The sequence below is a fragment of the Acinonyx jubatus genome, chromosome B1, assembly GCF_027475565.1.
Source record: "Acinonyx jubatus isolate Ajub_Pintada_27869175 chromosome B1, VMU_Ajub_asm_v1.0, whole genome shotgun sequence".
NCBI classification, from domain to species: domain Eukaryota; kingdom Metazoa; phylum Chordata; class Mammalia; order Carnivora; family Felidae; genus Acinonyx; species Acinonyx jubatus.
This window is the reverse complement of record NC_069382.1, coordinates 108,684,110-108,696,997: the sequence shown is the minus strand read 5'-3', so window position 1 is coordinate 108,696,997 and position 12,888 is coordinate 108,684,110. Positions and strand designations below refer to the sequence as shown.

General features: G+C 35.7%; 1 protein-coding gene across 11 annotated transcripts in view; it reads left to right on the top strand.

Annotated features, from left to right (window-relative positions):
* The window catches only part of ALPK1 (alpha kinase 1), a 134,262-nt gene that overhangs the window by 34,626 nt on the left and 86,748 nt on the right, over positions 1 to 12,888 (top strand). For all 11 annotated transcript variants that reach the window (XM_053217060.1, XM_053217053.1, XM_053217058.1 and 8 more), the window contains one exon: positions 1,942 to 1,979. The gene's annotated coding sequence lies outside the window, so the exon portion shown is untranslated. The remainder of the gene's footprint in view (positions 1 to 1,941; positions 1,980 to 12,888) is intronic.

The window sequence follows — 12,888 nt, the reverse complement described above, 5'->3', positions numbered from 1 at the left end:
AAAAATCAGTGAATTAGTAGATCTCTGAACTTTCATAGAATTCATCTCTTATCTTCAATCAGATAAGTGTCTTACCAAGGTGTCTTATGTATTTGCTACTTTCTGACCTAATTGTAATAACCAATCCCACATACTGGAACTAGCACAAAGAACCCAGAATCTCTGGTAATTGTAGTCATGTTAATAATTTTGACCCAAAGGAGCTATGCTCCTTTTTTCCTCCTTAGTCTAGCATTTTAGAATTCATTTTCACAAATATTCCCCTGGCTTCTGCTGTATAAATTAGAAAAAAGTCATACAACTCTTTTGATATATAAGCTCTCTTCTCTGGGTATGATCTGGTCTGACTCTCCTGATATTTAGATACCTCAGCCCTAAAGTTCCAAGAAGTAAGACATTGAAGCCCCTTGATTCTTTTTTTTTTCTTCTTCTTTTTCTTTTCTTTCTTTTTTATTTCCTTCCTTCCTTCCTTCCTTCCTTCCTTCCTTCCTTCCTTCCTTCCTTCCTTCCCTCCTTCCTACCTTCCTTCCTTCTTTCCTTTTCTGGGTAAACAGCATATATTGGCTTTATTTTTATTTATTTTATTTCTTTAACTTGATACACAGTAAAATTGACCATTTGTTTGGTCTTTATTTTATAATTTTAACACATGTATAGATCTGTGTAATAACCAACACCACACTTAGGATATGGAACGAATTTCCCTCTAAGCGCTGCTTTAGCTGCATGCCACAGTCCCAAGGGGAAACACTGTTTCCCCTTGTTAAGACCATTGTCAAAACTAGTAAGTATTTAAACAGTTATTCAGGTAACATAAGCTTTGAATATATAAAGTTTTAGAAAGTGATCAGTTTAGGGGCGCCTGGGTGGCTCAGTCGGTTAAGCGTCAGACTTCGGCTCAGGTCATGATCTCATGGTCCGTGAGTTCAAGCCCTGTGTCGGGCTCTGTGCTGACAGCTCAGAGCCTGGAGTCTGTTTCGGATTCTGTGTTTCCCTCTCTCTCTGACCCTCCCCTGTTCATGCTCTGTCTCTCTCTGTCTCAAAAATAAATAAACGTTAAAAAAAAAATTAAAAGAAAAAAAAGTGATCAGTTTGGTTGTGGATATATAGAAATTTTAGAATATTAGCAGGAAATATATATCTCAGAGTGGAAAGTCAGGATAAGGGTGAATATTTCTTTTATTTTAAACCAGATAATTCTGAGGCTTTTCTAAGTTACCCAGATCCTTGTGCTACAGGCTCCCTTTGAATCTGATTACTCTGCTATAAGTTGGATGAAAAAAATTCTTGGGATAATTTGTTTTATAAATCTTTGTTGCTTGTATACAGTTCCTGATAGAACCAGGGAAGCAGACTGGATGAAGATCTTTGCATTTCTTTTTGCCAGTCCTGTAACATTCCAGGAGGAGATGGGGAAGGCTTCATAGTAGTGATAGTAAGAATCAGAAAAAAAAAGGCCATTTGCTTTTGGTGGTTTATTGTTGTGACTCTAATCACTGAGATGTAGTCTTGTCTGAAAGAAAAAGATAAGCCAGATGGTTAAGTTTCTTTTCATTCTTCAAAAGGTGGATACTGATACCTTTGTGGTGATTGGGATGTTTGGGGTCCTGGCCTCCTGGCATATTGAATGCTTTTAACAGGAGTGGAAACTGGTGCCATCTTGAATAGAAACAAATGAACTCATTGGGTTTCTAGTTGAGGCAGGACAGGGACTAATATCAGTATGAGATGAGTCTCAGAATTTCAACTTTGGGAGACCTGCATAGTGGATATAACATATTAAACCCACATAATCAGGAGGTAAAAATATAATTTTTGTATTTTTCAATGACTTAATGTAATTTCAATCTTATTATGCTATTTCATCTGGATAAGGGGAAGCATGAACTAATTAAGTCCCAGCAGATTCCAGTAACAAAGGTTCTTCTCTAACAATTTCAGGTTTTCTTGGACTTCTTCTGAGGAAGATTTCACAGAGGGTAAGTCAAACATCTTTGATTCATCGCATGAGCTGTTAGGATTTTTATCTAACCTGAATGGGTGAGGAAAATGTTTATTGTTTATAGTCCTTTGCTATGAATTTTTCATGTGCCTTTGCATTTTGGAATAATAAATAAAAACAAAAACAACCAACCAACAAATCTAGGCCCTTGACTTGAGTCTGTCTTTCAAAACTATTAAGGTTTATTTTGTTTACTGCTGTATCCCTAATGCCTAGAATAGTTTCAGACACATAGTAGGTGCTCAATAAATATTTGCTTACAATCTAAATGAAAGACTGAGTAAATAGGTGAATGAATCAAAAGTCTAGGCTTTCACTTGTTCCTTTTAGGTATAGTTTCCCCAGCAGAAAAATAATCAAATGAACAGCCACATACAGTAAGGATAGTAAAGGAATTAGAGTAGATGAAAGTAGGTTAATTAAAGTAGATTCACTGACACAGAGAGTAAGATGAGATTCAGATAGATGTCTTTCAATATTGAGTCAGGGGAGGACAGGCAGACAGAAACTATATTTAGAGGTATAAACTCGAATGTGTAAAATAATAAAAAGCTTTAACTGCAAGCAAGTTACTTATTCTCCCTGAGTGAGTATCCATTGTAAATAGGGATAACCAAAAATAAATGAATGAAATTTAGCTAAATTTATTACATCTTTATTGAGATATAATTTATATACTAATAAAACATACTAATTTTAAGTGTACAATTGAATTTTTAAAAATAAATTTACCAAGTTGTGCAAATGTCAGAATCCAGTGTTAGCACATTTTAATCACCCAAATACTGTCCCTTATGCTCATTTACATTTAACTATTCTTCTCATCCCAACCCTCATTCCCACCCTATTAAATCTACTTTCTATCTCTTCGGATTTGCCTTTTCTTAAAATTTCTAAGAAATTAAATCACAAAATACTTGGTCTTTTGTGTCTGGCTTCTTTCACCTAGCATCTTTTTGAGATTCATCCATGTTGTAGCAAGTTCCTTGTTATTGCCAAATATTTCATTTAATAGATACTACATTTTCTTTATCCATTCACCAGCTGATGGACATTGGGTTGTTTCTACTTTGGGGCTATTATGAATGATGCTGCTGTGAACATTTGTGGGCAAGTCTTTGGGTGGACATGTGTTTTCATGTCTTTTGGATAAATACCTAGGAGTGGAATTTTGGGGGTTTTATGGTAAATAGCTGATTAACTTTCTAAGAAACTGTCACACTGTTTTTCCAAAGTGGCTATACATTTTATATTTCCACTAACACAGTATACAAACTCCACATCCTTGCCAACTTCTGTTATTTTCTGCCTTCTTGACAATAGTGAATATAATTTTATGAGGAAAAAGCAGCCACCTGTGTTTCCTTATGCCAGCTGTATTGCTAGTGAAATAATGACAGCTAAGATAGGATTGGGATCATTTAAAATATTTGGAATGGAATTTATAAAACTTGAAAAGAAGCAAAAACTCTCTGCCATCCTGGTAATCTTCTTCAAGCTCTACTTTTTTCTAGATTTTTTTCCCTCTTCTATTAGAAACTCTTCATGACTCTCTCAGTAGTCTCCTGGAGTTGTCTCCTACTGGGCCTTATGAGAACCAATTATTAAATTTTCAGGAATTTTGTGAGCCATTTGTCAAACACAACCATCACTAAAAATTAAATATATAACTTAAAGCTAATAAGTTGCTTAAAGACAAACACAGATCTTATTTCTTACTTATTTTGTAGCATTTGACTATCTATGATGTTGAGATTTCCTATGTCTACTACATTTGCATCATGGACACATTACATAATGGTGTGATACTGCACATCTCTTCCCAATGCTATTTTCGGTGATCCCACAGTGATAGCTTGAAATCTCCCATGGTAGGATGGTGCCAACACCACAGAAGTTGGCAAATGCTACGAACCAGTACTTTTTTTTCCCTCCTAGAGAAGTGGTTGTTAAATATTTACCAGGTCTAAATTTATCCTGTTGGTATTTTTTAATTAAGTTTATTAAAGGTGTAGATGATTTTGGAGAGAATCATACCATTAAAATATTATTTGGTTCTTTGCTGTTTGTCTATTACCTCAGTAAAATTTTCTTTCCACTAATAGCCTGAATCCACTTCTTATTAATTTTATACTTGGCAATTTATATTTTGGAGATATCGGTGGGAAAAAACCATGTCTACTCTAGTTATTTTTTCTTCATTGTCTTGGTCAGGTATTAGTTATAGTGTTATGTCAGTCTTATATAAAATGAACTGAGAATGTCTTTCATATTTTTCTACCCTCTGTAATAATATAAATTTCCTAGAAATAATATACATATTTCTAAAAGAATTAATCAAAATTGACTATGACATAAACTGAAACTGGCACTTTTCTTAAATAATAGATATTTTTTTACCCATTCTTAGTATTAATTATATCTTAGATTTTTCTTCACTTAAAAAAAAATTTAATGTTTATTTTTGAGAGAGAGAGAGAGTGCACGCATGCGAGTCGGGGAGGGGCAGAGAGAGGGAGACACAGAATTCAAAGCGGGCTCCAGGCTCCAAACTGTCAGCACAGAGCCCAATGTGAGGCTTGAACTGAGACCTGAGATCATGAGCTGAGCCGAAGTCCGATACTTAACTGACAAAGCCACCCAGCACTCCTTTTTCTTCACTTTTAATGGTGTATCAAAATTGTCCTAGAAAATATACACTATAAGCAAATATTCACATTTTTAAAAAATTTTTATTTTGTATTCGAGAGAGAGAGCGTGAGCGAGCATAAACAGGGGAGGGGCAGAGAGACAGTGACAGAATCTGAAGCAGGCTCCAGGCTCCAAGCGATCAGCACAGAGCCCTGTGTAGGGCTCGAACTCATGAACTGTGAGATCATGACCTGAGCTGAAGTCAGATGCTTACTCGACTGAGCCACCCAGGCACCCCAAATATTTACATTTTTTAGATGGATTTGTACATGATAGTCTCTTATACTTCTAAAATCTTAATCATAATGGTGTTTATACCACTTTTCCCATTCTGAAATGATTCTCTCTTCTTTTTTTCCATTGCATTTTTCTGAAAGCCAATTAATTGGTATTTTCAAATAACTACCATTTTGATGTATCTGCTATTTCATAAATCACTGTTTTTAAATTGTTTATGTTTATTCACTCCTCCTACTTCCCTATGACTTAGTCTGTTACTCCCTTTCCATTTCCTCAATATGAAAGCAGTTTATACTTCTTCATTTTTATTATAAAAAGTTATCAAGCTATGAATTTTTTCCAGGTATAATTTTGGTTGCATCCTTATGTCTGGAAATGTTTTGGAAAAACACAGTAAGATGACTTGTAAGTGCTATTGGAATTTCCAAGCAGGCCGATTACAATTCTTTCTGTTGTTGTTAATAATTAGAACTGTTATGCATTGTCAAAGAGTTTTTCCTTTTGAGGGTTTGTGAAGTTTCTTTTGATCCTACTACATTATTCATCTTTATAAATGTTCAACAGTAATGCACACTTAAATATATATTTATTTTAGATAAGAGATGAAGGGTGCATTTATAAAATCATTTTGATTAATGAACTATTTTATATTAATTTTTATTCTTAAGTATAATTATACTTAGGGGGGCTAGGGCAGAGGAGACAGTTGTTTTGAGTAAAATATCATAAACAACTTTAAATGTACCTAACCCTGTACTTATTTCCCTACCTTGTTTAAATTAGAAGTGTGGGAAGAAGGTGATAATAAACAATCAGGAGGAGGTAGAAGAAGGAATAAGAATCACATGACAGAGATGCTTTAGTAACTTTTAAAGTGCTACAAACATGGAGGAGACACACTACCTAGGAAGGACATTTGCTAAGGTCTAGATGATGGAAATAAAATCTTTCAGAGTATGTTTTACTTTGGAAATGATTGGGATATAAAATTAAGTAGAGAATGATACTAATTATAAATGAGACTTTGGTGCCAGGATTGAAGAGAATACAGCATGACAACTCATAGCAAAGTTTCTTTTTAGTGTCTGAAAGTGCCCAAGTGGCTCACAGCAAGATAAATAATTAGTCACCTGTCTCATAGCTTAGTCACCTCAGAATAACTGGCAGATAATACCTGCCACATAGTAGGTATATGACAAATCCAGGCCTACTTAACTCCAAACCCTGAGTTCTTTCCATTTGCCATAAAGCCTTTCTAGCATATGCTTATAAAGAAAATGGCCAAAATAAATAAATACTATTGTGAAATGTATTTTAACTTGTACACATATTCAAAATTATTTGAAATTACCTATAATGAGACACATAGATGTGTCTAGAACTATTAAACTTAGGGTAAATAATGTGGACCAAAAAATGAAGGATCTGGGTTGATGAATTGTATAAGATTATCTAAGTAAAGGACACCCATGAACTAATTACAAAATCTGGCTCTGAGTTTCCTGGGAGTAAAGGCAAAAAGGAACAATAAGATAAGGTTTAGATCCTAACAATCTAATAAAAAGAAATGTGTCCATTTTGTATGAAAATCAGAATGTCTCCTGCTTTAACCATAGAAGAATTTATTATGTGGGACTTTAAGTAAAAATAACTCTAAGCAGCATAGTAAACATCTTCAATGGCAATTTTTACAAAACATTATTTTTAAAATTACAATTTATAAACCAATTATATTTTTATAACTAATTATCATAAAATAAGGAAAACAAAATCAGTTTCATTTATAGCATAGTGCTTTCCTTTAAAAAAAATCCTAGCATTAGTAAGGGAATATCATCAATAGAATAATGGACTTTACTTGTTTTCCTTTGTTTTAAATAAAAAATTACATACATTTTCTGCAATGTTGTACAATTTTTATTGTTTATTATATTTTATTGAAATTGGGTACTGGATTATCTGTCTGCTCTTTAGTTGGGTATCATCAGCTGAATCATCTTTGTAAGAGCTACCTACAAATTACTGCATCTAAATGTTATCCTGCAACATCTGAATGTTTTTCTGTAAAAATAAGGTAAAGGAAAAAAACCTGTGACATCACCAGGTCTCTTTCCCCTGATTATCCAGGATCAGATTCCCTAGACAGAAGATGTGGTTAGCATTTGATCCTAATCAAAGGACCCAAAATACGTGGATATAGTTCATTTTAATCTTAGTTGAAAAGATTGTGGATAGACACTTAGGAAAAAGTGAAATCAGCATAATATCTCCTCTTCAAGTGCAGTCCAGCTTTCAGAGTGGTAACTTGGATTTCAGCCTCTTCATAATTGTCCTTGATGAAAACAGAAGGATTTCACAGCACAGAAAGCAGTGGTTTATGAGGCTGGGTACAAGACAGACGTACAAGAGAACTCTGTTCATCTTCTTCAAAGTGATGCAGCGATGGCACGGCCGCTGCTGTGGCCACATGTAATATAGCCTGTAGCTCTTTAAAGAGGATTAGCTTTCGCGGCTGGGAGCATTCAAAGCTGGATTTCATGTAGAGTGGAATATGCTAATGAAATGTAAATGTCTATGGCAAACATTGCGTAATATCGAAACCCCTCAAAACTGAGCTTTGTCTCTTGCACAGTGGGAAACCAAACTTTATCATGTCAGAAGAAAAAGTAGAAAAGAAACAACCCTAATACGTTTCTGCCCTATGTATCTGCGTCTGTAAAAAGTGAATTTAAATATATATATACACATGTATATTTATATTTAAACTAAATTAAATTTTAAAGTCAGTGGGGAAAGCAAAGTCATTCAAAAATATCTTGATAGATCTGTGCCCACAGATGGATGTGAAATAATTCATATTAGTAGAAAAGGATACATGCATCATATGGATTTTTTAAACACTGTTTTCAACACTATTTTTAAACACTATTTTAAGTCTACAAAGGGCTTCACAAGGTTTCCCCCCATTTCACCTTAAAATTTTTATTTGTAATTTTTCCTTTTTTTTTCTACATCATGTCCTTCTGTTCAATAATGAAAAATACTGTGTCTCTATCATAATTTTCCATCTAGTTCTTTTACTACTAGGAAGCCAGTATGAGATTTGATTCATCTCTTAAAGCTACATATGTACTTAATTAAATTAAGGTCATTTTCACGTATTAGAGTTTTAGAACACATCTGACATTGGGAAGGTGAATTCATTATATGAGGTGTGTGACTGGCAATCCATGTAACTGTGTATAGCATCTTGGACTCCACACACATGGTTCCCAAAGATTAAAAAGCCCTTAAAGAATTTCTTCTTAATTGCTGGGAAATAAAGATCCCAGGAAGCACATGGAACCGGGTGCTTGTGTGATCTTTCATTAGTTACTAGCATTTTCACTATGCTCAACCGAGTAGTTTAGGTTCTCTGCATTTTGTTGGTCAGTGGTGTGTGTGTGTATGTGTGTGTGTGTGTATTTTATACCTCAGTTTTTGAAGGGTTTGTCTCTGTAGACACTGAGAAGGAATGGTAATACATATTCATGAAAGAGTACTCTTTCCAGGCCCTGCTACCTCTGACAAAGCCTTAGCTGTTTCACACAGCAAGCTGACTGGGATTGTGTGTGAGGGCTGCATGGCCAGATTAGTGCAAACAGCAAGCCCACTCCTCTGCTTGTTAGGCCTTGCCTTCCTGACAATTTCCCCAATTGTCGCTTGTGACAAGGCTGTCATTAGGTGATGGCTTCTTTTGGCCATTTTCAGATAAAGATAATTTCCTTAACTTCCATTTTATTTGACAACAAGCAGTTTGGGAGAGAAAGGAAGTGCTTCAGTAGTTTATGGATTAGGGTTTTGTCACTTCAAAGGCATCTTTGATCTAAAAATATGTGCTGTACCAAATTCATTATGTCTTTCCTTAAAGAGCTCTTAAATTTATTGATCTTCTCCTCAATTATTCTCCTTTTACATCCAGTAATGATGTGTGAGATGGTAGTGTTGGGAAAAGCCTAAGGAGGAGTGTGGGGAAAATGCAGCCAACTGGTCACTTCTAAGGCCATTACAAGAATGAAACAACAGGTGCTTTTGTTTAGTGTCGATTCTCTTCTGAATCCCCATGCAGACAAAGGCCCCTCTGCTGTTTATCACTCAACATAAAGATATCAGTACCAACAGGATAAGACAAAGTTATATTTGATATTATAACCTAGTAAAGCAAAAACCCCGCAATTTGTGTAAAAATTATGCCTGCAATTGTTTTCATTCTCACCATTGACTACTTGAGTTCCAAAAGCCTGTGTAAGAGTAATAGAGAAAGAGCAAGTGACTTCTTTGAGGACCAATAATTTGGCTTCCTCTAGAAGCAATATTACATTGTACTGAGGCTCAGCTTGCCAAAATTCCTAAAATTGGATCATTAGACTGCCACCGAGAGCAGAAAATAAGAGATGATGAATCCATATGTGAAAATATACTTGAAAAGCCGAGCAAGATGAGCATTTACAGCTTCCATACTAGGTTCTCTTATTTAGAAGGTCTACTTAGCCTTTTCACCTTCCTTTTGCTGTTGTTGTTGTTGTTCTAAACAAATGTTATGCGGAATTATTGTGTTTTAAACAACACCTAGGACAAAGAAGTAAATAGTTTACATCTAAACTATCACGATTAACCATTGTCTTCTAATGCTTCACCTATAATAACTTCAATTTAGGACACAGCAAGCCACTCCCACTTCTGCAACTGGAAAAAGGGGGTTAAAACAAATGGCTTCATTTCTTTTTTCTTTTTTTTTTGTCTCAATGTATTATTTTATTAGACTTTCGTCAGGCTATTTTGTAATTTAGAGATATCCAGATGGTTTTGATAATTAGTTCATTTTAGCGAAACATCATTTTAAAATCTTACACATTAAAAGAAATATGTAATTTAAAAGCATGGCCTTAGGTTCCAAAAGGCAATAAAAATTGTTTCTTTTAAAAAGTCAGTTTTCTGAATTTCCAAAGACCAGTAGAACATCATGTCTTTCATTCTGAAAAACTCACTTAAAGGTTTGGGACTCTATCTTTAGGCCCTTAATACTCCTGTCCATAAAGTCAGGATTAAAAACAGCCCTCAAAACAAAATGTCAGAAGCATTTTCCACGTGTTAGTTATTTCATCCTTATCAAGAGGTGGATACTATTATTAACTCGATTTTACAGAAAGAAACTGAGGTGCAGAGAAGTTATGTAAGTTGGCCATTATCTCATATTCAGTAAGTGGTAGACCCAGACTTGAGTACTTGGATGCAAAGCTTATGTTGTTAATGGTAGGTCCTAGAAGACATAGGATCTGGAATATCTCCTGGTACTGAACAAGTAAATGTTAGCTTTCTTCTTCTTCCCATCCTTCAGCTCCCCAGTCCTGGGCCCTTGTTCCACAGAGTCCAAGAAAATGGGAAGAGAGAGTGGGAAACAATAATGCGAAGGGGGCTGATCCAGGTTTCCTTCTGCCCGTGTGTCAGACGCAGGGGTGCTGACATGCCAAAATCTGATAAATTCAGACAGTGGGTTCATGGTTCATTGTGCTGTCTTTTCAAGGAACCTTCCACCCCTTCATTATAGACCTCTGATGTGATTTGTCTTGACTTCGTTTTAACCAGGAAACCTTATTTTAACTTCCTTGTGAAATCAGTAAGTGCCACTTTGGAGGAGGAAAGAAGTACTTTTTGAGCAAGAATGTTTTGGAGAAAGATCTCTGTTTTGTCTTAGAGTTCACCTGCTCTGTAACACGTGAATGCACCACAGAAACTGGCAGGCAGCAACACCACCAGCCTGCCTCCGAGGAGACAAAAGTAAACACCCGTTTCAAAGAGATTGCGCTGAAATATGATATCAGCTGCAAGAGAGGGCCATCTCCTCTGGTCAAATGAGAAAAATCATATTATCCTCACTGTGGTATACAAATAGCTTGTAAGCCACATTCTCCATTTGAATGATAACAATAAATTGCTAACCTCACTGCTGCCGGGCCAGGGCCAGCCTGATCCCATCTCCAAACACAAACACTTCTGCCTCGGTTTTGGCTGGGGGCTGTGCAGTGGCCTCCCAACCCCCACCTTTTCTTCCCCCCCGTTAATTGGCTGAGACCACCAGAATTTGGAGGACACAGATGTCACTGATAGTTTTCCTAGGGAGCACATTCATGCCCATCTGTTGCAGCCTAGAAGGCTGTTCATATATCCACAAGGCCTTCATTTAATTCTTGTCAGAAAGTAATGTAAATCCAGTTTACCTCAGAGGTCGCAGCCGAGATTTATGCCAATGAGCCCCCTGCAATTTACACACACTGTAGTTGTATAGGATGAAAAGAAAGCCTTTCATGTTGGTGCATATTAACAAGAAAGCCTGCCTTCCGAGAGGGGCTTTTTGATTGAGGTTTCTCCTGATTTTAATACAGCCGATGCCAGTTGGTATACCCAGCTTTAGAAAAAGGAAAAAAAAATCTAATCTTTAAACTAAAGTTTCTTCTTTTATAAGATGTAAAAGAGAGAGAAATCCTAGCAAGTGGCACTGCCATGTCTTTAATTATCTGCTATGAGACAAAACTCCCCTGCACTTGCAGAAGATAGAGTGTGACAGGAGAGCGTGTTCTGGCCTGAAGTCTAGGGAGAATTCAGTTGTAAGCAATTGTCTTTCCAATGTGAAAATAGTAGTGGTGACCAGTTGAATTAGTCTCTGACTTTTCAGTTGTCTCTTTCTCATATGTTTGGAAGAAATTATGGCATTCGATTAACTTTCTTTGGACCAGGCTGGGTAGAAATTGATTCATCAGTAAAGTGGAAGAGTACATACGTGATACATACTTATGTATTTATAAAATTATTGGGAGCCTACGAGTGCTTAAAAGGACTTCCATTCATCCTATCTTTCCATACATTTTGAAATATTCAGGACGGTATCAGTAAGCTGGAAGGCAAATAGTTTTAAAAAAACACCCATCAGGTCAAAATCTTCTGGAAAGCCTGAATATGCTTTTTATGAAGTATATGACCATGGGCAAGTTACTTTAACCTCCATGGCCTCAACTTTCTCATCCCTAAAGTGGGGATAATAAAGCCTATATTATAAGGTTTTGTGTCTTAAGTATCTTGCATAGGACCTAAGATAGAAAATATTCAACCTGTGATAATTTCCTTCTCCATCCTGCCTTTTGGCAGTGTCTGTGACAGCAAACTGTAGATTAAAACTGTTAGTTAACTTGGTTTAAAAACTCTAAGCATTCAAATCATCAGATTACTTTTTCATATTTTTTAAAAAGGTTAAACAGACATGAAGTTGGAGATTTTCTTTCCAGTTTGCAATTTTTGTTTTGAGTTGTTTAACTTTTGAATTCCGTAGAAAGTAGAATAATAGAAGTGTGTTACATAGTTTTGTTAAAAGCAGGCTTGGCTTCTCTACTCATTCAGTCCTAGCCTGTGATTTCCCAAGACAGTGTTAATAGGGGGCGTGCTTCTCTTGTTTTTGTAGACAGTGCTCATTTACCCATGCTAATGGCTTTGAAATATTGGTATGATTATTTTTGCACACATTTAACTTTTTGTTTATATCTTTGTTAGGATAATATTCAAATTGCCTTGTGCTTTCTAAGCACGTACTGTTAAAAGGGAAGTGCAGGAAAAAAGCCCAGATTATATGATGAGGATGGAGGTGGAATGGGCCGTAATTAAAATTATGTGTTGTTGGTAACTCATTAAGCAGACACTTCAAATACACATAGTCATAGTCTGGACTTAATTACAGAATCAGATGAAGCAGTGGCTTCACTTTAGAGAGTAGGGCTCACATTCACGAGGGCAAAGCACAGTTTTGTTGGCTATCCAAACTTCGTACTAGGCAGATTTAAAATAATTTCAAAATAGTCTTTTACCGCTTCTCAGAGTTTATCATTTCTTTTTTGCTTACAGTCTTTAAAACAGAATCTTTAAAAATT